This window comes from Zeugodacus cucurbitae, chromosome 2 (assembly GCF_028554725.1).
Source record: "Zeugodacus cucurbitae isolate PBARC_wt_2022May chromosome 2, idZeuCucr1.2, whole genome shotgun sequence".
Lineage (NCBI taxonomy): Eukaryota > Metazoa > Arthropoda > Insecta > Diptera > Tephritidae > Zeugodacus > Zeugodacus cucurbitae.
The window spans coordinates 11,928,372-11,951,518 of record NC_071667.1 but is presented as its reverse complement, the minus strand read 5'-3'; the positions used below and the strand labels follow the sequence as shown (position 1 = coordinate 11,951,518).

Here is a 23,147-nt window from a genome sequence, read left to right as displayed (position 1 = left end):
ATCAAGATATCTAAATTTTTACTCAAGTTACAGCTTGCTTGCTTACGGACGGACGGACAGACGGAGAGACAGACATTCGTCGCCCTAATCACTTTGGTATGTATATGGGCATTTCCGCCAGAAGGTCAACCACAGACAAAATATTAAACATTATTAGAATTACAAAGTTTTTGCATATTTTCATAGGAAAATATTTAAATTTATTTATATTTAATTAATTTTAAATTAATTCATAACCAATTACGAGATATGCCAAAGCCAAGTCGAATAGGTGCTACTTTTCACATTTCGATTTTTCTACTGCATTTGTTTTTTCGTCAAAATTGTTAACGAAACAAATCATGTATAATTTTTTGCTTTGTGTAAAACCTTTATAACGGTTCAAAGAGCAAAATAAAATGCATAAGAAACCATGCGATTGCAAATAACTGTAAGTTTTTGCTCTCTTATTATCCTATTATTATTATTTTGGGTATAAACAGTAAATTTTTATACAATTAAAATAAAAAAACCTTGTTCAAAAATCAGAAAATTTGTGGTTTTGGTAACTACTTAAAATTGGTCCCGTGCGACATCGTAGGTGTGGAATTTAAAAATAGACATTTTTTTTTTGTTTTATGAAATTGACTTAAGTATGTAAATATATACATTTACATTAATTATTTACATATGAGCAAAAACCGCACTTTAAATTCCACTAACTAGCTATTTAAATAGATTATTGAAAATTATAGAAATTATAGGAAGAAAATCGTTTGACTTTAAAAGTGACAAGTTAATGCACGACATATTATTTTCTTGATAAATCTCTTAACTAAAATTAAGAAATCATTTAGTTGCTTTTCTAAAATATTTATATTTTTTTTTAATGTAACTGCTCTCTGTTTAAAATCAAATTTATATTATCAAGCCTGATTAATTTTATAAAATAATTAAAATAGTCTTCATTAGAATATAATTATTTTGCAAGGAGCCGTCGATGGAGTGGGAACAGTTATCAAACGAAAAGTCTAGCAGATAACGAAATCCAAAAATTTGTATACCCGAGGACAATATTTTCTTAAAAAACTATATTTCACATTCATAATACTATTTTCACTTCATACTATAGAATTTTTGTTGTGTTTCTCTTTGGATATTAGTTAAAATAAATAAATAAATACATTTACTACTTTTTTAAGCCATTTTATTGGACTTGTTGTTAAATAATTCCGTATTATAGCAACAAAATCAACATAAATAATATGATTGAAAAAAATGTTCCGTGCGACATGTCCCGTGCGAATGTGATTAATAATTAATTAAAAAAAACTATAAATTATTTTTGGATGAAATTCATACCATTTTTAATAATAATTAATACATATTTCTTATTTATATGTATTACCATGTACGCTAAATACCCTTAAAATAAAGATAGTAACTAATTGATCTCTTGGAACCTAAATAAAGCGTTACCACTCTTTATCGTATCTCAGATGTCTTACAACACTAATTAAAAGTCTTTTCTTAATTTAATTTATTTTTAATTTTTAATTTTTTAGACCAAAAGTAGCTTGATGCATAAAGCTATCTTGCTATCTAATAATGAATTTTTGAGTATATTTTAGAATCAGCTATAGTGTCTCAGGCAATTTCGTCACAATATATTCACTTCTCTTAAGACTTATTTAGCCCAACCTTTCGAAGTACGGTCCATATTGGTTTATAAATCACTAAAATTAAGTTTACGGCGAGTTAAATGATTTTGATGATAAGTGATGTTCTAAATTCTGAAAATTATATCGTAACTGTAACTAAATTGTTGATGACTAATTTGGAAAATGTTTTAAAAACAGAAAATCTACGCTTAAAGTACTATTAATACTAAAACCGTAACGTTTGCGATACGGATGCCTAAAATATTGAAATTTTATGGAATGTATGGTGATACCATATAATTTGACAGCTGCATGACGCCAACAACAAAAAGTGACAAAACGGCACAGAAAACAGCAACGATGATGGGTCATATATCAATAATCAACCAGATTCAATTCACTCTCAATTTCACAAGCAGTCAGTTAGTCAATGACCATACAAAAAAGGAGGCACTAAGCTTTGAAGGATCGACGGACAAATTATGAAATGGTTCAAATGATGGCACTCAAAAGACAAACAAACACTTGAACAAACAAACAAATATAAATTTCAAAAATAATTTATTAGCTTCAAAACGGAGTTAAAGATCAAATGAATAAATAAAAATCTGCGGGCCAGACACAGTGCGAACATCAGCAAATAAGCAGTGTTGTATTTAAAAAATGAGAATTGGGAATCGTAACAGACGAATGATGTGTGGCGGCTGATGAGGGCGACGGTAGCAGTTATGATAGTGGCGCTGTTGGTGGATGAAGTTAATCAGAAGTCGAAGAGTTTACGCAGTTTTTAAAGTGAAGGCGAATGCATTTTGATGGACACTTTACAAACGGGTTATGTTCCAATTGGACCCATATATGCTATACTATACTATACTATATATGTATGTATGTATATATCCACTGCATAAACAATACAAAATGAGTAAGGAGTATCTCTACCGATTTGTCGTTGTAGCTGAGGAGAAATTATTTGCTGCAGCCAAGCAATATGAATATTAGTGTGTCTGTCTGTAGTTATATTTCTTATTTATTATAAGCGCATATTTTCTGTATAAATCAAAATTGAAGCGTTCACAATAAACCACCAGCATTATGCGGACAGTATGTGGAATCGACGCTGCAGCTGCTGCCGCAAGCACACCGTCATCGTGCCAATAAAAATGCGAAAAAGGCTCCAGCATCGATATTCCCACATGTTCACAATTTTGTTCATCCTAAGTGTGTATGTGTCAAGCTTTGTTGCAGCACAAAACCCGAAAGTGAACCTTTTTTATGTCACTTCTCATATCCAGACAGACAGTTTTGCTTGTTCTTCGCATTTTTGCAACGTTTTTGTTGTTGTATTGTGGTTAGCCTGCAATCGCATATTTTCATTCATACAAATTCTGTTTTTAGTGCGGAACCTAATTCGAATGATTTCGTTAACCTGCAACTGTGATTTTGTGTTTGGTTTCTTCGTTTTTTTGTTACTGTTGTGTAACTTTGTCCTTATTTCGATTTCGGTATTTAAGTTGTAGAGCTGTGACGAAGTATTTCTGCGTCACGTGTCGTTACTTTTTTCAATTTTTACTGATCATGTTAACTGGTGTGTTCTGTAGGCTTTGTACTGTGGTCGATTTTGGAAATCGTCTGTCAATATCGTGGAATCAACGTGCTTGCGAATATTTCAGTGACAGGTTCAGGTTCCAACTGCAATTACATTCTTAATTTCAGTAATATAGGAACTATTCTGATACCACTCCAGCGTGCTATTAGGGATTCGTCCAAAATGAAGCTGAACTTATTACTATATGAAACTTTTTAGTATAAAATTAGATTTTACAAAATCTCAAAGAGGTCTTGAAACCGAAAATAGAGATGTTATTTCAGCGACTTATAATTTCTAATATAAATCTAAATTAGATTATATGAAAACGCAAAGAGGTCTTAAAACTAACGATTTAAACAAAAAAAATGCTTATACTAAATGCCAAAAAATTTAAAAATTTATAATAACTTTTCCCAAACCTCACCACTGTCCAAGAGGAGTAAACGCGCGTACGCCTGCGCACGCGTTCCTTATCGGTGTAGAATTGATCGCAATCTCGAATGTATATATGGTCTGCCTCGCCAATACTTGTACGAAAGCTGTGCAGTGCTACTACTGCTGCATTCGCATGCGCATGTCTGCGTCTCTCACTCACCTCTTCTGTTGGCAGACAACGAGCTCACCTTGTTTTCTCGGGCGGTGCGTGTTGTCATAATGAATGGCTCAGTTTAGGTCATTTAATTTTTGTCGTAAGTTTTTTTATAGTTCTAGTGGCGCCACAAAATATTAAATTACTATGCTGCATGCTCTTCCCAAAGCAAAGAAATGTGAATACATATATTGTAAATTTTTTTCTGTTTTAATTTTTTATCTTAGTAGACCGCGTACACACAGTACGATTGCGAAATTAATAATTCGCCTCGGTTGGTAGCAGCAACTGCCGTTGCAAGTAATCGTATGTAGTGGGGCATAAATATGTGTGTATACATGTGCATTAAATTGGTTGGCAAGTGCAAATTCTAATAGCCGGTTCTTAAATTCTCACATTTCGCATTGGCCAAGTGTAACTCTTCGCTCCGTAGTATGTAGACGATTGTAATAATTTTCTTATTAGCACTAATTTAAATTATAGAGAATGGTTGGCAAGGATTGTGAAAATACATGTAGTTGTCTAGACTTAATTTAGTATTCTAGCGAACAAATATGAGTAGTAAGAACAGTCGCTAAGTGTCAATATCACTAATTTTAGCTTAGCTTAGATCTTATTAGTATGTCACCTTTGCTTTCATTTAATAAGCCCTAGTTTAAGGTATTACAATAAAAAAAAAAACAAATAGAACAATAACATTAAACTAGTGAAATTAAAGAAACGTTTATACCGGTTAATCTTATTGTCTTCACCGATTGACAGACACATTGTGATTTTGGAAAATAAACAGCATACATTCATGCTCAAAACATATACAAATCCGATTATATAAACTTTTGGCAATAAACTTGATTATAATTGAAGAAATATTTTATTAAGCTAACTCACATATTGACCGATATATTCAGATATAGGCATTGAGATCCTCCTATTCGGTCTCTGGGGGTTAGAAAAAGAGTTGTTTCATTTCGACCATTTTTTTAGAGTTGTCACTTATTAGCGACTCTATTTCTTCCCAGTTTTAATTCAATATCTACATCGGTCTTTAATTAATCTTTAGTAAAGTGAAAGAGTGAAGGATGGAGTCATGTGTAGAAGTTCACGTAAGTGAGGAAAGTTACTGACTGCCATTCACTTGGGAGTGGCCAGGAACGTTTATTTTGCATATGGCTCAATCAACTCACGACTTCCGGGTTTAGACCAAGTATCCTCTGGATAGTCAACACACATCCGTTTGGAGGCGAGCTAAAGTGAGGAGAAAAAGCTCGCTTATGCGGTTGTGCGTAGGGTTTGGAACCCAACACATAAAAAAACCTCTCCAATGAAAAGGAATCAAGGAGACCCCAATTTTGATCCAATGAGACGGCACTAGAAGTTTTCGAGAGAAAGGTTTTACGGAAGATTTATGGTCCCTTAAATATTGGCAACGGCGAATACCGCAATCGATGGAACGACGAGCTTCGACGACATGGACATAGTTCAGCGAATAAAAAGACAGCGACTGCGCTGGCTAGGTCATGTTGTACGAATGACCCGCTGGAGAAATCCGAGGAAGAGGGAGACATCCACTAAGCTGGAAAGACTAGGACCCGGACCTGGTTGCGCTTGTGATTTCCAATTGGCGAGAAGGAATAACGAATGGTTCGGCTATAACTGCGTAAGCCGTGTCTACGACAATTAAGAAGAAGCAGAACGTGAAAAGATCTGGTGGAATATAAAATGGTGTTATATAGGAAGGAGTACTACTTAAAGCCATTTCTTAAATTGTAAATAAAATATTATGTGCTAAATTTGGTTTAAATTAGTATGTAATGGCTGAGACATGAAATTTTACTCAATTAAATTTTTAATATAACGGTTTTATGAGGGCTAGGCAAAGTTATTTTCCTAAAAAAAACTATTTATAATGTAATAAATTATTATTTTTTTGGAATCCGAGAAGGGGTTGGTTGTTTCAATTCTGCCACAGAATATATGGATTACAGATCTCACACAGCTTGTGCCTTGGATGACTTAATTCAATGTTTGGACATGAAGTAAATAAAAAAATTATTAATTTGTTACACATTTCCTTTATTAGAATTTCGGATAATAATCACACAACTCACATGACAGTGAGCTTACAAAGACGGATATAAGTAATTGCGAAAAAAATGTAAAAATTATTGCTAACTACAAAAGTAATATTTGGCAAATTCATACATTACCATTATGCAATTTATTGCTATGAACCAATCTACAAATAGATTTCCAAAGCGAACAACTACACTGAGCGTATGAAGCATGGCTGAGGATATACACGGAAACAATGGACAGAAAGCTGTGAAGGAAATGAAAAAGTCCACAGCTTTACTGCAAACCTTAAGCAACAACAACACGCAAAATGATTGGTGTGCTTACATGTACATATGTATGTATTTATATGTACGCATATGACCATATGGTAAACGGTTATCACAGGCACTTTGTCAAAAAATATTAACCAAAAGTGCAACCATAAAATAACAATACGTAGAATAACTAAAGCAACAACATCCACAACAATAACAATGAGTGCGCAAAGAAAATATGAAACATTATAAAAAGTTGCATAAATAAAAATAAAAACAAAACAATTTTGGGCAACCCCGAGTTCAGATGGCACCAACTGCAACAAATAAAAGTAAAATAAAATGCCAACAACAACTATGCATGAGCAATAAACCAAATAAAGCAGCTAAAAACTCTCAATTCAATCCAAAGCAATTCCAATGGCTCAACGCCAGACGCGACGGCAATCAGTAATATGCATACACATGCATTACTATACTTTTCTATACATGTGTGTGTGTATGTGTATGCGGTGTCTGAGACAGCGCAAAATGCGCATTGCAGCTGATCCGCGGACAAGTTGGACGCTTTCCAAGGAAGTGGTTCATGCCATTGTCTTATCGATGAACAAGATCAATATGCACGATATCAATATTCTTGGGTAACATTCAATGTGAAGCGTTGCAGGGAAAATACGACGAGGAGCGAGTTGGTCAGTGAGTATAGTCTGCTGAGCAAAAAGCTATATGTATATAAATATGTAAATATATATTTTTTAAACTTTTTATTTGTGTTTCGCCGAATGCTGGTGTCTGTACTAAATGTTAGCAATAAAAAATCAGCTTACGTGGCTTTCAACTTGACAAAAAAGAAAAGCAAATACCGTAAGCGAAAATAAAGTGAATCTCTGTATCATCACGTTTTATATTCAGCAACTAAATGGTCTAAAAAGTTCAACTTGTATGTGCCGCGATACACCAACAACCGGCGGTGTCACCAACAACAGCTAATCGCTAAAAAAATTTTGCTGCATTGGAATATTATAAGTGTTTAAGTGTTGTGTAATAAAAAATTTATTCTTAATTCATCAAATGACTTGATATCGGAGAGAGGCTTAAGTAATATACATATATATATATATACATTATCAACCGGCCATCATTAGCATCCTATGAGAAAACGTAGAATATACCTGAGAACCGCAATTTTATAAGAGTAATTTTAATCCTGCAAAACTAATACAGCTCTGTAAACTGGAAATCCAATGCACAATCACTCTTGTCAACAGGTGCTACTTTGGACTGAGTAGGCAATTGAAAAGTAAAGTCCTCTCTTGACAAACAAAAACCAAACTCTACAAGTCCCTCATCATTCCCGTCCTACTTTATGGTGCAGAAGCGTGGACGGTGTCAACATCCGATGAGACGACACTAGGAGTTTTCGAGAGATAGGTTTTGCAGAAAATTTACGGTCCTTTAAACATTGACAACGGCGAATACCGCGACAATGGAGCTATGAGCTGTACGGGTTATACGACGACATTGACATAGTTCAGCGACATTGTCATGGTCATGTTGTCCGCATGGATCAGAACACTCCAGCTTTGAAAGTGTTCGATGAATACCCGCCGGTGGAAACCGCGGAAGAGGAAGTTCTCAAAACGGAAAGACGAATGGTGCGCTCTGGTGGATTTGGCTATAATCGCCTAATCGTTTCCTACGCCAAATATATACACACGTATAATTTTAATATGACGTCACTTTAAAAGCCTCTCTGATAGCACTGAAAGCAATATGCCATTAATCAGCTGATTGCCTAATTCAATAAGAACGGTGGTAAGGTATTTCAAATTTTCGTAAATTATATATTTTATAATAGGAAAGTTTTAGTGTTATCTTAAAGAAATTTACTTGACCGCCAAGTAGCAACAAAACAGTGAACAGAGACCAAATAAAAGGACTATCATAGGGAATAGTTGGTAAATTTACCGAGAGGCAAGATATTGCGAATGTATTCGGAGTTATATCGGTAAGCAAGATTTAGAAAAATCAAACTAAACTTTCCAATTGGAATGACTTCTTCAAGTCTTTGCCTTAGTTCAAGATTGAATTAAAAAATTTTTCAAACTATTTCTCCGCTTACTACTATTCTGTAGTATTCACTATAATTCTAAATAATTCGTATAATCAGCTAAATTTGCTTAAATTGCACGTTGGTTTGTGTACCGTAACTTCCATTGCACCAGTTTTAGTCACTTGCATTTCTATTGCAGGCAAGCATTGCGGCTTTATTTATGCAGCACGCGGCGGCATGGTCCAGAGAATCTTTATCACTGATTTTTGTTATTGTAAAGCAAGATTTTCCACGTTATTATTTTATTTCGCTGTTTTATATTGTTCAATTGTTGGTTGTGTGTTTTTGTTGGTGTTTGTGTTTGGTTTGGCGAAAAATTGTCACAACGTGTCGGAATTCACACGAATTTCATGTTTGTCAACACCTCGTTTTGATGCTCATATTCCACCTAATGCAACCGGTGGTAGGTAGGCGGTGAAGATTGGATGGAAATGGTGGACAAGGTGTCGAGCATTGCATTTTGCAGTTATTTTTTTATTATAAAGCGAATCGCCTGAAATGACCTTTGTGACGTTTAAACGTGTAAACACAGCATGTTAGTTGATAGTGATAATATTCGGGCTAAATATATGTTTGCGATACTAGTTTAAATGCAGTGTAAATATATAAAATAAATATTTTATATACTCGAGGAGTCGTTTGTAGTATAGACGTTGGAAAGAGCTATGTTGCAAGTTGATTTTGACATTTGATAATTTTTGCCAACACGACAGGATTTAAACATTTTTTTTTCATATAATAGCGAATTAGTGATAAACAACTAAAATAGTAATCAATAATAGTAGCTAATAATACCTAGCCATATACTAAGGGTTATGATAGTTTAGCTACTAGCCCCATATAGAACATACCTTTTCTTGGAGCGCTATATTTTCAGCTGATTGAATCGTATCTAGACATTATATCCATTGAGCTCCAAGTTAGTTGATCGGCATACACTGAACTCCAGCTCATATGATTCGATGGAAATATACGATCATTATTTGTTTACGGGCTTCTGAAAAGAAAAACAAAATTCAAAACAATATAAATATACATATATAATATAGTTATATATAATTAATATAGACTTTTTCGGCAAAATGCATTTTGTCCGTTTTCTTTCTTGGAAAAAAGAATTCGGATTCGTAGAATGCCAAGTTAGAGTAAACTCTACTAATCTCGAAGGAGGAAAGATACATACATATGTATTTCCTTCTAGTTATAGTCTAACAACAAATATATGAATGAAATGTCTATATCATTTTCACTTAAGCCTGAGACCTGTCTAATCCTTACTAAAGGTGCGTGCTAAATTTAATTAAAAACTTACGTTCTCCTCCTCATGCTCACACTCCTAACCAAACAAAACACCAATAAACATATGCGGATACTTTTGATCATCCCATTGGCACGCACCAAGATTGGCTTCCTGCGGCAAAGTGATAATTACCCGACTAATTAATATTCGTCAACTCTATAATGGACCAATGAGCAGCCGACTCGCGTCCACATACATAATTACACCAGAGACCGAAGCACAGTATACATCGGACAAACAACAAGAAAACTTAAAAAAAAATTCACTGCAACGCATTCATTAAGAGCTTCAAGTTACCAATCTGGGAGAACATAAATCTTGCTCACCATCACACACATCACAGTGGACTCTCCACTTTGGCGTAGACAATATTGACGACGACGGCGTGTGACAAGCGACGGACGCACTCTGTGGGCATCGCGAAAAAGTGGCAAATGTCGCGACTGTCACATTAGAGAGAGCGAACTGCCAGCACAGCGAACAAAAAAGGAGGCTCCATACATAAATATGTACAAACATACATACAAGTGCACTAGGGCGGTTGAAAACATTATTTAATAGCGTATTGAGCTCGCGCCGCAGCAATTAAAAATTGATCACGTTTGGCCAACTGCTACTCTACAATATATCACAAGTGTTGACTTGGAAGTTGAAGCGGACAGGCAATGGGTGAATATGATGGTGTTGTGGAGAGTAGCTGTACTCACTATCCACGTTGAACTAACCTTCATCTTCGGTTTACATAAATGTATTATTCATTTGACAACATCGCGAAACGGTACAAGGTAGGAAGCAAGAACTGGAAGTATAACGTCGCCGCCAAGTGTTTTTACGTTTCATTTCAAATAATAATAATAATTTTTTGATATCACTTAAGGGCTTGCTTCCAGCTCAAGCGAGTGGTCGCATCGCTTGTTTGGTACGCGTACTTTTGTGAGCAAGTGTGTATAAACATCCGAGCATATTTCATTATTGACAACTCCAGTTCTGCCTTGAAAATGAAGTTTTGATTGAAATTTGCCGAAGTTTGTCAGGTCCGACTGTCCGTTTTGTTATTAATGTGCGTTTGCGGTAGGTTTCAAATTTGACGGTTTGCTTGTAATGACTGACAAGTGCACCAAGCAAAAAGATGGATCACTTTGTTTGCGTTAAACACCGCATATGGACTTAATGATTTTGTGAAAAAGTTGTAGTAACTGATATTACTTGGTTCATATTTGTGATGAATTTACGTTAGTTATTGCAGGGTTAAATAAATATTGCCTTTTTAAGACAAACTAAGATATTTTGACTATAACTGCGTTTGATTTATAAAATTATTGATTTACGAGTTATGAATGACTGCTTGAATTAACTGTTTCTTTTAATAGTATTTTTCTAAACATACAGAATTAACAAAATTCGTTTAAGGTTATAAAAAGTACATACATATATCATGTCTTGAACCCAGTTAAAGATTAGCTCCATATTGTGTGGTTGTCAAATTGTGGACGTTCAATAGTTCGTTGCTTAATTGTATCTAAATTAAATTGTCATATTTCTTCAAAGATGATGCCGTTGAGAACGTAACCGTGGATTTGGGACCCACCACATAAAAAAAAACTTCTCCAATTAAAAAGAAACTGCAGCCGCGTATGAGATGTCCAACTTTTGATGACGACTACCGCAAACATATTAAGGACTACGATTGGGCATGCACCTGGAATGTATTCAAGCCAAGGTTGATAAGAAAACTGAGGCACAGAACAAAGGAATTGAATCAGTAGACAGCGTTACTGCTTTTGGACTCCTGAGATAACTCAACGGTCATAGAATTTTGTACAATTTATTCTATCTTATAATGCAAAACTAACGAAAAAATCCAGAAACAGTATTTTTAACATGAATTCAGAATGAAACACTTTGACGGAAATCGGGGAATTTGCTGACATATTCCATTATTATTATACATAAATCTTAGGTGAGAATATTTCTTTAGATATTTTTTTGTTGTAATTTTCGAGCAACAAGTTTGTAAGCACAGATCACTCAGATCACTTCCTTGCAATGCTGGGATCTTAATGTCCTCTCATAAAAATGCGCCTATAGGTACATACAGGTATATACAGAAGAATATATAATATATGATTTTGTACACACAGTCATTCATGAAAACCCACGCCTTATAATTCTCATATAAACACACCAACATGCGTTTGAGGAAAAAGTCAATTAAGATGGTTAAATAAATCATAAAATTGTTGTGGTGGCCACACGAGGTTTGGATTGCAGCGCCGTGTGTGGCGACTAATAACTACATACAAATATCCATGCGACCAACGGTAGCTGTAGACACAGTTTACTTAGTTTAACAGACAAAAAATGCAAAAGCAACAATTCCTCCATCTATTTTTTTTTCAGTTTTAGATTTTGGTCGACGCATTGACCCTAGGACTCGGAGTGAATTTTATTGCGCATTGCGGTTTGTCGCTTCACTGCTTCAAAGGAACTCTTTCTACTACTACAAACGCCCGGGCTATGATGCTTTCGCTGTAGTTAACTCTCACACCCTCCGCAGCGTCGCAACGGCACTTGCACTGTTCAACCCTCTTGACTTTATGCATAGCATCAAAAAGCCAACAGTAACAACAATAAATGTGAATCCTTCCGGATGATTGCGGCGTTGCGTAGATCTTCAAGCAATTGTTGATGATGGGTTTAGCTTCCGTTTGGAAGTTCGGAAAAACTTCACCCGCAACACCAGCTACTGCTACAGCAACAAAAACAACAACCACAGTGGCTAAACAATAATAATCATAATAATAACTGCTGTTGCAACAACAACAACCACATCGGTTGAAAGTAAAAGTAAATAATGCGCTATGAGTATTCACATACAACAACAAGGACGAAAACAACAAAGGGTGGCAGGCGCTTTGAATGGGGTGTCGGAAGCGGATGCGAACTTTTCGACTTTGCCTTCAGCAACAATATTGCACTTCTATAATAACTAACTGTAATAATAACTGTTTCTGTTACAGTTCCGTTATACACGTTGGAACGTTGAAAATTTATGAAGTGTGCACCGCGCGCCAAAACGACATTACAACACGTGCTTCAATCGTTTTAGCATCCGCCCAGCCATCATCCAGCTCTCACCCAGGATCAGGCGGCAAACGCCGCTAATACACACAGACACACACACGCCGCATATATTTTCGTTAGTGTTTTCCATCATTTTGCTGTTGTTATTGTTGTGGTTGTTGGCGGTGGATTTACTGTAGAATTACGTGTGTAAAGTTTGTCTGTCTATCTGTTAAGGAGGCGGTCGGCGTTGAGTGACGCAGGTCTCAGGTCGCAGGTCGTCGAACGACGGCCGAGATTTCAATTTCATTATTAAATTGTTGGTAAAATGCTTAAAGTATGCGCTTGTTTGCGAGTGTGTATGTTGCAAATACTGCAAGTGATTTGAGGCGTACGCACCGCATATTTATCATTCGCAAATGAAATCTGTAATGAATGTAAATAAGCACTGTGATTCGTCCTTAATATTATGAATAATTAAATGACTTTTATGTCCTTTGGGTGCATTAAATTTTTCATTCAATAAAAAAATTGTTGTGCAGAGCGCGCTTTTTTGACTTTTGGTCTGTATGTATGTGTGTTTGTTTGTGAAATCAATATAAAGCGTTGTTAAATAAATGATGCTTAATATTACTCAGGGTGCATTTCTTGGGCTTTCATAGTAGAGTGTGTGAAGATACGCTTCGTTGGTCATGGGTTCAGTACTTGTAATTATCAGATTCTTATAAAAATATAGAAATAGAAAATATCTTTAGAATCTCGAGAAATCTTTCCAATAGAATGCTACAGCCCTATGCTTTGAAACAAGCACTCCAAAATAAGAACCGTGGGAGTGGCGTTGGCGTTATGATGCTTTAAAACTATCTTTTCATCCTCTATACAAGAAGAGCAATACAATTTGTGCTGCAAAACTAGTACCTTCACAAGAAGTAAGAGCTAACAAATTGAGATCATTACGCATTCTTTAAGATAATACATATATAAAATTTACCTGGTGTATTGGAATTAATCTTATTACACTGATCACAAGTTAAATCCCAGTCCTCATTTATTTCATTTTCATATCATTGAATAAGAAAAGTTTATAAAGAGGGGATCGAGATTCTCAACTTTTTTAAAGAAAACAAGTAAGGAAGGGCTAAGTTCCTATGTGAAATTTAGGGTTTCTGACGTTTTTGGTTATTGAGTTAACCCACTTTTAGTAATTTTCAACCTAACCTTTGTATGGGAGGTGAGCGTGGTTATTATCCGATTTCTGTCATTTTTGGGCTGTATAAGGAAATGGCTAAAAAAACGACTGCAGAAAGTTTGGTTTATATAGCTTTATTGGTTTGCAAGATATATACAAAAAACCTATTTGGGGGTCGGGGTCACGCCCAGTTTTAAAAAAAAATTACATTCAAATGTGCCCCTCCCTAATGCGATCCTATGTTCCAAATTTTATTTTCATAGCTTTATTTATGGCTTAGTTATGGCACTTTATGTGTTTTCGGTTTTCGCCATTTTGTGGGCGTGGCAGTGGTCCGATTTTGCTCATTTTCTAAAGCAACCTTCCTATGGTGCAAAGAAATAAGTGTGCCAAGTTTCATCAAGATATCTTAATTATTACTCAAGTTACAGCTTGCACAGACGGACGGACGGACGGACAGATAGATATTCGGATTTGAACTCCACTCTTCACCCTGATCACTTTGGTATATATAACTCTATATCTAACTCGTTTAGTTTTGGGTGTTACAAACAACCGTTATGTGAACAAAACTATAATACTCTCTTTAGCAACTTTTGTTGCGAGAGTATAAAAACACAGAAAATTCAAATTTAATGGGGAATGTTCATTATCATTGGAAAGAACATTATTTGGCATTTATTTTTTAAAGATTATCTCTATGGCCTATCCATTGAGTCCAATTGTCGATGACTCGTTCGAGCATTTCGACTGGTAACTGATGTCACGCGTGATGTTTTCCTCCAAGGCCTGAATCGAAGCGGGATTGTCCGCTTTAGACTTTACATATCCCAACAGGAAAAAATCTAACGTTGTGATATCACACGATCTTGGTGTCCAATTGACCGGCCAAAACGTGAAATTATCTGCTCTCCGAAGTGTTCTCCCAATAAATCCATTGATTGATGCGAAGTGTCTGAAATGGCACCGTCTTGTTGAAATCAGATGTCGCCGACATCACGAGCTTCAATTTCAAGCATCAAATAGGCGGTTATTATTTGCGCGATAAGTCGCCATTGACGATTACGTTCTCATGGCAATATGAACCGGTGATTCCACCGACCCACAAACCCCACTACTCATTGAGCCAAAAATGGACCTGAAACAGTAAACTGACATTATATGCAGGTGTGACTTGACTTTCCAAGGCTATATACAGAACGAATTAAATCGATAAATATTGCTAACAACAAGAATACTAATCAAATTGTTATCTCCTCTATCCCAATTAGTTCGAAAGAATACTAACGGGTGATTTTTTTGAGGTTAGGATTTTCATGCATTAGTATTTGACAGATCACGTGGGATTTCAGACATGGTGTCAAAGAGAAAGATGCTCAGTATGCTTTGACATTTCATCATGAATAGACTTACTAACGAGCAACGCTTGCAAATCATTGAATTTTATTACCAAAATCAGTGTTCGGTTCGAAATGTTTTTATCGACAAATTTTGTTCAGCGATGAGGCTCATTTCTGGTTGAATGGCTACGTAAATAAGCAAAATTGCCGCATTTGGGGTGAAGAGCAACCAGAAGCCGTTCAAGAACTGCCCATGCATCCCGAAAAATGCACTGTTTGGTGTGGTTTGTACGCTGGTGGAATCATTGGACCGTATTTTTTCAAAGATGCTGTTGGACGCAACGTTACGGTGAATGGCGATCGCTATCGTTCGATGCTAACAAACTTTTTGTTGCCAAAAATGGAAGAACTGAACTTGGTTGACATGTGGTTTCAACAAGATGGCGCTACATGCCACACAGCTCGCGATTCTATGGCCATTTTGAGGGAAAACTTCGGAGAACAATTCATCTCAAGAAATGGACCCGTAAGTTGGCCACCAAGATCATGCGATTTAACGCCTTTAGACTATTTTTTGTGGGGCTACGTCAAGTCTAAAGTCTACAGAAATAAGCCAGCAACTATTCCAGCTTTGGAAGACAACATTTCCGAAGAAATTCGGGCTATTCCGGCCGAAATGCTCGAAAAAGTTGCCCAAAATTGGACTTTCCGAATGGACCACCTAAGACGCAGCCGCGGTCAACATTTAAATGAAATTATCTTCAAAAAGTAAATGTCATGAACCAATCTAACGTTTCAAATAAAGAACCGATGAGATTTTGCAAATTTTATGCGTTTTTTTTTTTTTAAAAAGTTATCAAGCTCTTAAAAAATCACCCTTTATATAATTCATATAATAAGAATTTCCTAAACAGTAGAAACAATTTGGTTAAAGTCCTTCAAGTTACCCCAATTTCTTGATAAATAAAATAAATGAGAAATGAAAGTAAAGCAGCTCATCAACAAATGAGTTGCGGAAAAGTGTCAGATACAAAAGGAAATCAACGAAATACAAATACTAAACTAACAACAATAACAAAATAAGCTTAGCACTGCAAAGAAATAATACGCACACTCTATATACAATAAAACAACAGCAAAAGCAATTGACTACGAAGAAAAGCATAATAAACAATGCACAATTTCAATTTCAATGGTCATGACAGCGAAGAACGCACAAACACACACACACAAACATATTCATAAGCACACTACACAACAAGCGCCCACATTACGGCCGTAGATTCATTACCCACAACATTCATATGGCAAATGCCAGCCACCCACACAACTACTGCTGGTGGAACGCGACGCGCACTACTCCATGCAACGCTGCGCTGCGTGCAAACATTCGCATACATTTCGTTTTTTTTTTTGTTCCGTTGCGTTTGTGGGGAGCAAACGACACAAAAGACTATCGCGCAATCAACAATGAAGAGATACAATTGTGACAACAACAATAAAAGAAAATACTTGAGATATTTCGCACAATAAAAAATGTCTTGGTTGTTGGCGAAATCAATGTGCTGACAGCGGCACCAACAACAATCACAACAAATAGTTTGCCAGCGACAAATGACTTAATGAGCATCATAAATGTCGGCACACAATTGAAGACAATTTCGCGATTTACTCGTATTCAGTGTAACAGTGAGAGTGTATTTACCGCAATCGGTGGCGACCAACCAACAACAACAACAATACAATTGTGGCATTACAAATCGTGACACAATTGGTAGCAACGAGCACAATTGTTGGTTGAGAATTAATTTGCCTACTTTTGAAGGAGGTTGAATTCAAATTGTCTAGGATATTGGATATTTGTTAAATTTCGTCTTGAGGTAGAAAAATATTTATATTTTATTTTTAAAAAGCTTAGCAGCCTTTATGGGCTTTTTTATACGTATTAATATATATATATATATATATATATATATATATATTGGTTCCTGCTACACCTGCAAGGAGCATAGGACCACAGAAAATAACGAAGAAATAAAGCTATATTTTCACTAAAACAACGTTCTTACAATTTCATTTGATATTTATATGTGTATAACTATAAAAACCAGCTCTGAAAGAGTTCGATGCAGTACCCGCCGGAGGAAGCCGAGGAAGGGGAAGGCCTCCAGGGACCAGGTAGAGAGCAACCTGGTTACACTTGGGACCTCCAACTGGCGCCGAACTGCGAAGGATATAACCGGCTAAACGGTTGCAACACCAATCACATACATACATACAACTATAACAACTAAACATAACTTAGTTGAAACATTTCTCTTAGCATTTCACGCATTGAGGTGTGAAAACGGATATATATATATATATATATATATATATATTTGGCGTAGGAACCGCTTTAAGCGATTATAGCCGAATCCACCAGAGCGCGCCACTCATTCCTCCATTTTGCTTTTTGGCGCCAACTGGAAACACCAAGTGAAGCCAGGTCACTTTGCACTTGGTCTTTCCACCGGAGTGGAGGTCGTCCTCTTCCGCGGCTTCCTCCAGCGGGTACTGCATCGAATACTTTCAGAGCTGTAGTGTTTTCTTCCATCCGTACAACATGACCTAGCCAGCGTAGCCGCTGTCTTTTTATTCGCTGAACTATGTCAATGTCGTCGTATAAATCGTACAGCTCATCGTTCCATCGTCTGCGGTATTCGCCGTTGCCAATGTTTAGAGGACCATAAATCTTGCGCAAAACCTTTCTCTCGAAAACCCCAAGAGTCGTCTCATCGGATGTTGTCATCGTCCACGCTTCAGCGCCATACGTCAGGACGGGAATAATGAGCGACTTATAGAGTTTGATTTTGGTTCGTCGAGAGAGGACTTTACTTTTCAATTTCCTACTCAGTCCAAAGTAGCACCTGTTGGCAAGAGTGATTCTGCGTTGGATTTCAAGGCTGACATTGTTGGTGTTGTTAATACTGGTTCCCAGATAAACGAAATTATCTACAACTTCAAAGTTATGACTGTCAACAGTGACGTGGGAGCCAAGACGCGAGTGCGCTGACTGTTTGTTTGATGACAGGAGATATTTCGTCTTGTCCTCATTCACCACCAGACCCATACGCTTCGCTTCTTTATCTAGTCTGGAAAACGCAGAACAAACGGCGCGGTTGTTGCTTCCGATGATATCAAACATCGGAACGGAAAACGGATATAAGCATGCCCATTTTGGCGTAAAAGGTCCTTCGAACTGCTTTCTCTCAGCAAGGTCCACTTTGGCGCGATCATTGGTGTGCTTACTGGACATTGTCCGATAGAGACTAGGAATCCTGGCATATTCATGTTGCCAAAGATGTTTGGAAGGTGAGAAGGAGTCATCTAAGCATTTTCTCCTCCAATATCCAGCTTTGCCAAACTGTGGTCGAAACACAACGGAAGGCTCACCTTCGGCGAATCTAGCGAATTGCCTAAAATTGACATTATCCTCCTCAAGTTTGTAACAAATTCCAAACGCTTTGCCAAAACATAAGGGTCTAATTGATTTATTAGGAGTTTATTGTTCAACTAAATATAACTTGGTGAGTATAACAGTCCAAATGAGTTCTTTCTGCATATGCAGAGATCTGCATACTAACATAACCCAACATAACTCCCATCATCCATATATGTCAATAATTATTAAAAGTGCGGTAACTGTTCTACAAAACTTTTAGAAAGCTTTCATGTGAATGAGTTCGTAAATCAGTTCGTCAGACATTCTTCCTTACTTTACTAGCTAAAAAAAATAAAACTAAAAAACCCCCACAAATATGCTACAAATCTACATTTAGTATATTGCTGCAATTCTCTTAATAATTATACTGAAATCCATAATGTTTTTAAAAGCTAATAAATGTCGAATTTATGCACTCACATGGCAATAGTAAAAATGTTTATATCCAAATAAAAATGGCGCCAATCGACAATTGAAATGAATTTCGCCAATGAAAACATTAAAACGGAAACGATTATTTGCTAAAAAAATAAAAACTTATTGCTATCGACATAAAATGGGATGGCGCCGAATTTGATTGCAATAGACATACATACATGCATAACAGTATACACAGTATACACAGTTGATAGAACTATAAATGTACACATACATACATACATCTATTGCCAAACGCTTTGCAATTTAAAATCAATCGCTTAAATTTAAGCAAACAAAGGAAGCAAATTGTACGTTTTAATAAAAATTGCCAATTTTATGGTTGAATAAACTAAATGGCATCAAAAACTGTAATTACTTCTTACGCTTAATGTCAGTGCGTATATGTGTGTGTGTGTGTGTACGAGGATGCCGCAGGCCAGTCCGATACTTATGTATATGAGTAGGTGTTACGAGGTGCGCATGTGGCACCAATTTTCCTATAAACGTTAGAATTCGATTATGAACTGTCTTCTATAATTTTTATTGGTCATATAAAAATTTATACGTTTGCAATGAAATGCATTTATTGGTGGCTGGTCAATGCTAAAGTGTTGGTTGGCGCCGACTTTTCTTCGGCTCCTAAGAAACTCAGTATTTGATTATTTTTATGTTAATTGACAAAATGCATGATATATATAAAAGCGTTATACTTATGTAAATAGCTGTGTTTATATAGAGAAGAAAATTAAGAAAATTAAAATAAAAAAAAATCTGTATAAAAAGCCTTTGAAGTTAATAAAAGAGGAAAAATCATAGATTTTTTACGATTAGAAAATTTCCATTATCAGTTGGAAGCATTTCAGTTTACTACTTATACCATATACCTACAGTAATACATATGAAGGCATATGTATTTCTTCCTCCTCATGTTTGTATGCAAGTAATTATGACATATTGTACTGACACGTTGACAATTTCCCATTTAATGAGTGCCATCAATTTCATCAAATTATTATGTTGTAAAATTCTTCTCGTACAACACAACTCGCTCTTTCGACGCTTTAATATGATTTGGTTAGTGCACAATTACAACAATAACAAACATATAATAAGCATACACTAGTCACACTTTAACGCTGCAACATGCTGTGTTGCTTTCTTGCATATCGTTGAATTTATGATCTCATGATTTTTATTGAACTCGATCGTTTTGTTATTTTGTCAATAAATGCAGACTTAACCCATTCTTAATATGGTTTCAATAACATAACGTGCTTGTGGAGACACGCTTGTCACATAAAAAACCACACTGATCACTATAAAAAATGCTGTACATACCTACAGTTTTGTGTATATCTGTGAAGGAGTTTAAGTATCCATATGCCGGTTTCAGTACATGCAATCGTTATAGATTCGTTTACAACAAAATCTTCATTATCCATAAAGTATATAGTGTAAGCTGAAAGGCATATAAAATCGTATTTCATTACAAATTACATTTCTACACATATAAAGAAATTCTTACTTAAATTTACGAAAAAAGTAGGTTTAAATCTTTAATAATTTTTTTAATACATTTTTTTATATATTTTTTTATAATTTTTTTAAATAATTTTTTTTAATAATCTTTCTTTAATAATTTTGTTTTAAATAATTTTTTATACAACTTTTATAATTTCTTTTATGTTAAATTTTTTTATATATTTTTTTATAAATTTTGTTTACATTTTTTTTTTTTTGGACCCGGTATTTTATCTAGCGCTTTGAATTTGGCAACAAAATTTTTAGTAAATAACAAAAATAATAATTTAATTTTATAACATATTGTATAAATGTATCTATTTAAACTCTACGTACATCGACGGCACATAAGACCGTTTCAATCATGTATTCAATAAAGTATGTTCCCATGACATTACATACCACCCACATAACATACATACATACATACATACATGTATAACGACTACATGTTCAACAATTTATAAGAACCTACAAATAGTTTACGACATTCTTTTATCTTTCCCCTCATTTATCCTTTTCAAGTCAGTGTCTGATAGTTTTCTTAATTATGTTGTTTTAATCAACAATTATTGACCCATAAATTTGCTTATCTCGGTTTAAATTACAAAATGAAGCCGTATATAAAAGAGCCAACGACAACAGCAACAAATACACGCATGTTGCTTGTAGATAATCACAGTCACATACATATATACATATGTAAGAAAGCATGTGCTTGGTGTCAACCTAAAAGAGCACTGCCCTGAACAACAACAACAATAATATGTTGTAAAGCGTGTCGAGAATTTTAATTGCAACCACAACAACAACAGCAAAAGCAATGACAATGCCCGTGACAGTGGCAGTTCCCTACAATAAAGATTATCTTATCGGCTGGCGCACGCTGGTCGACACCAATCAACGACATCCAAAAGGCATTGTATATAGATCAACAACAGTCGGTGAGCGCCAAGTTCGCACCAACTTGCAAGTTTCACTGTTAAAACACGCAGAAATGTTGCCAAATTTAAACATTAAAATCAAGCCAATCAAAAAAATAAACAAAAACAAGTAAGGAAGGGCTAAGTTCGGGTGTCACCGAACATTTTATACTCTCGCAATTTATTTATTTAAATTTATTAATATAACAAGCAATTTGACTACCATATTCGGCATATATATGGTATACACTGAAAGTTTAAAACCCTAATATTAAGTATATGGGAGATAGGGGATGTTATGACCCGATTTCACTGTTGGCGCGGAGACATAATATTAGAAGAAACATATTCCCTCTGAATTTTTTCTAAATATCTGAGAGACTTACCTATATTTTCCGTAAAAAATTTGTTGGAAGCACCGAGGTCCTCATATTCGATACATAGAGTCTTGAAAACTTATGGACCGATTTCGACGATTTTTAGAAGGGTGATGCCACTCTTTAAATACAGTATTTTTGCAAAGTTCTGTTCCGATATAATCATTAGTACTAAATTTATATATTGTAAAATAAACTATTCAGACCGACTTCAAAGTTCTGTTATATGGGAAGTTGGCGTGGTTGTGATCCGATTTGGACTATTTTCACAACATAGCATTATAGGAAGATATTATGAACCGAATTTCATTGAAATTGGTCGAGTAGTTTCGGAGATATTGTTTTTGACCCAGAAGTGGGCGGAACCACGCCCATTAAAAATTGTGTATACCATTTTGAGTGCAGTACTTCTGTACCAATTTTATAATGAAATTTGATTCATCTGATGGTTTTCATTACTGAATTAAAGCATTTTTAGTGATTTTCTACATAACCTTTGTATGAGAGGCGGGCGTGGTTATAATCCGATTTCCTCCATTTTTTCCTTGATATAGCGTTAGTAGTTTGCGAGATATGTACAAAAACTTAGTAGGGGCAAGGCCACGCCCGCTTCCCCAAAAAAATTACATCCACATATGCCCCCTCATAGTGCGATCCGATGAATTTTACTTCAATAGCCTAATTTATGACTGAGTTATAGCTTTTTATGTGTTTTCGGTTTTTGCCATTTTGTGGGCGTGGCAGTGGCCCGATTACGTCCATCTTCGAACTTAACTCTTATGGTACCAAGAAATACGTCTTCCAAGTTTCATCAAGATATCTCAAAGGACGGACAGACAGAAATTTGGATTTTGGCTCGTCTCATCTCATCGGTCGTTTTGATATATACATATAACCCTATATTTAACTCGTTTAGTTTTAGGACTTACAACCAACCATTATGTGAACAAAACTATAATAGTCTCTTTAGCAACTTTGTTGCGAGAGTATAATAACAAAAGAAGCTTGTGAAAATGCTAGGAGCTCGAAGACAAGACAGTAAAAAAACATACATATATGTATATATACAAGTAAGTTTAACAAGCATTTGTATACTTAGTCATATTACTGTTATTGTTGTTTTCACTTATTTTCATTTATTTGGGATTTTCAGTGATTTTCAATGCTTTTCCAACTTTATGCAAATTTTCCACGTCAACTTTTCGCACCAATCCACTTTCCACTTTCCACTTTCGTTATCATTGTTTGAGTTTCCTTTTCTCTTTTCAGT

General features: G+C 35.4%; 1 protein-coding gene across 1 annotated transcript in view; it reads right to left on the bottom strand.

Annotated features, from left to right (window-relative positions):
- LOC105212298 (uncharacterized) overlaps positions 1-20,514 on the bottom strand; it is a 174,933-nt gene extending 154,419 nt beyond the window's left edge. The window contains exons 1-2 of the mRNA XM_054226981.1: positions 20,395-20,514; positions 9,112-9,257 (exon numbers count right to left, since the gene is read on the bottom strand). The gene's annotated coding sequence lies outside the window, so the exon portion shown is untranslated. The remainder of the gene's footprint in view (positions 1-9,111; positions 9,258-20,394) is intronic.
- Between the last annotated feature and the right edge of the window lie 2,633 nt (positions 20,515-23,147).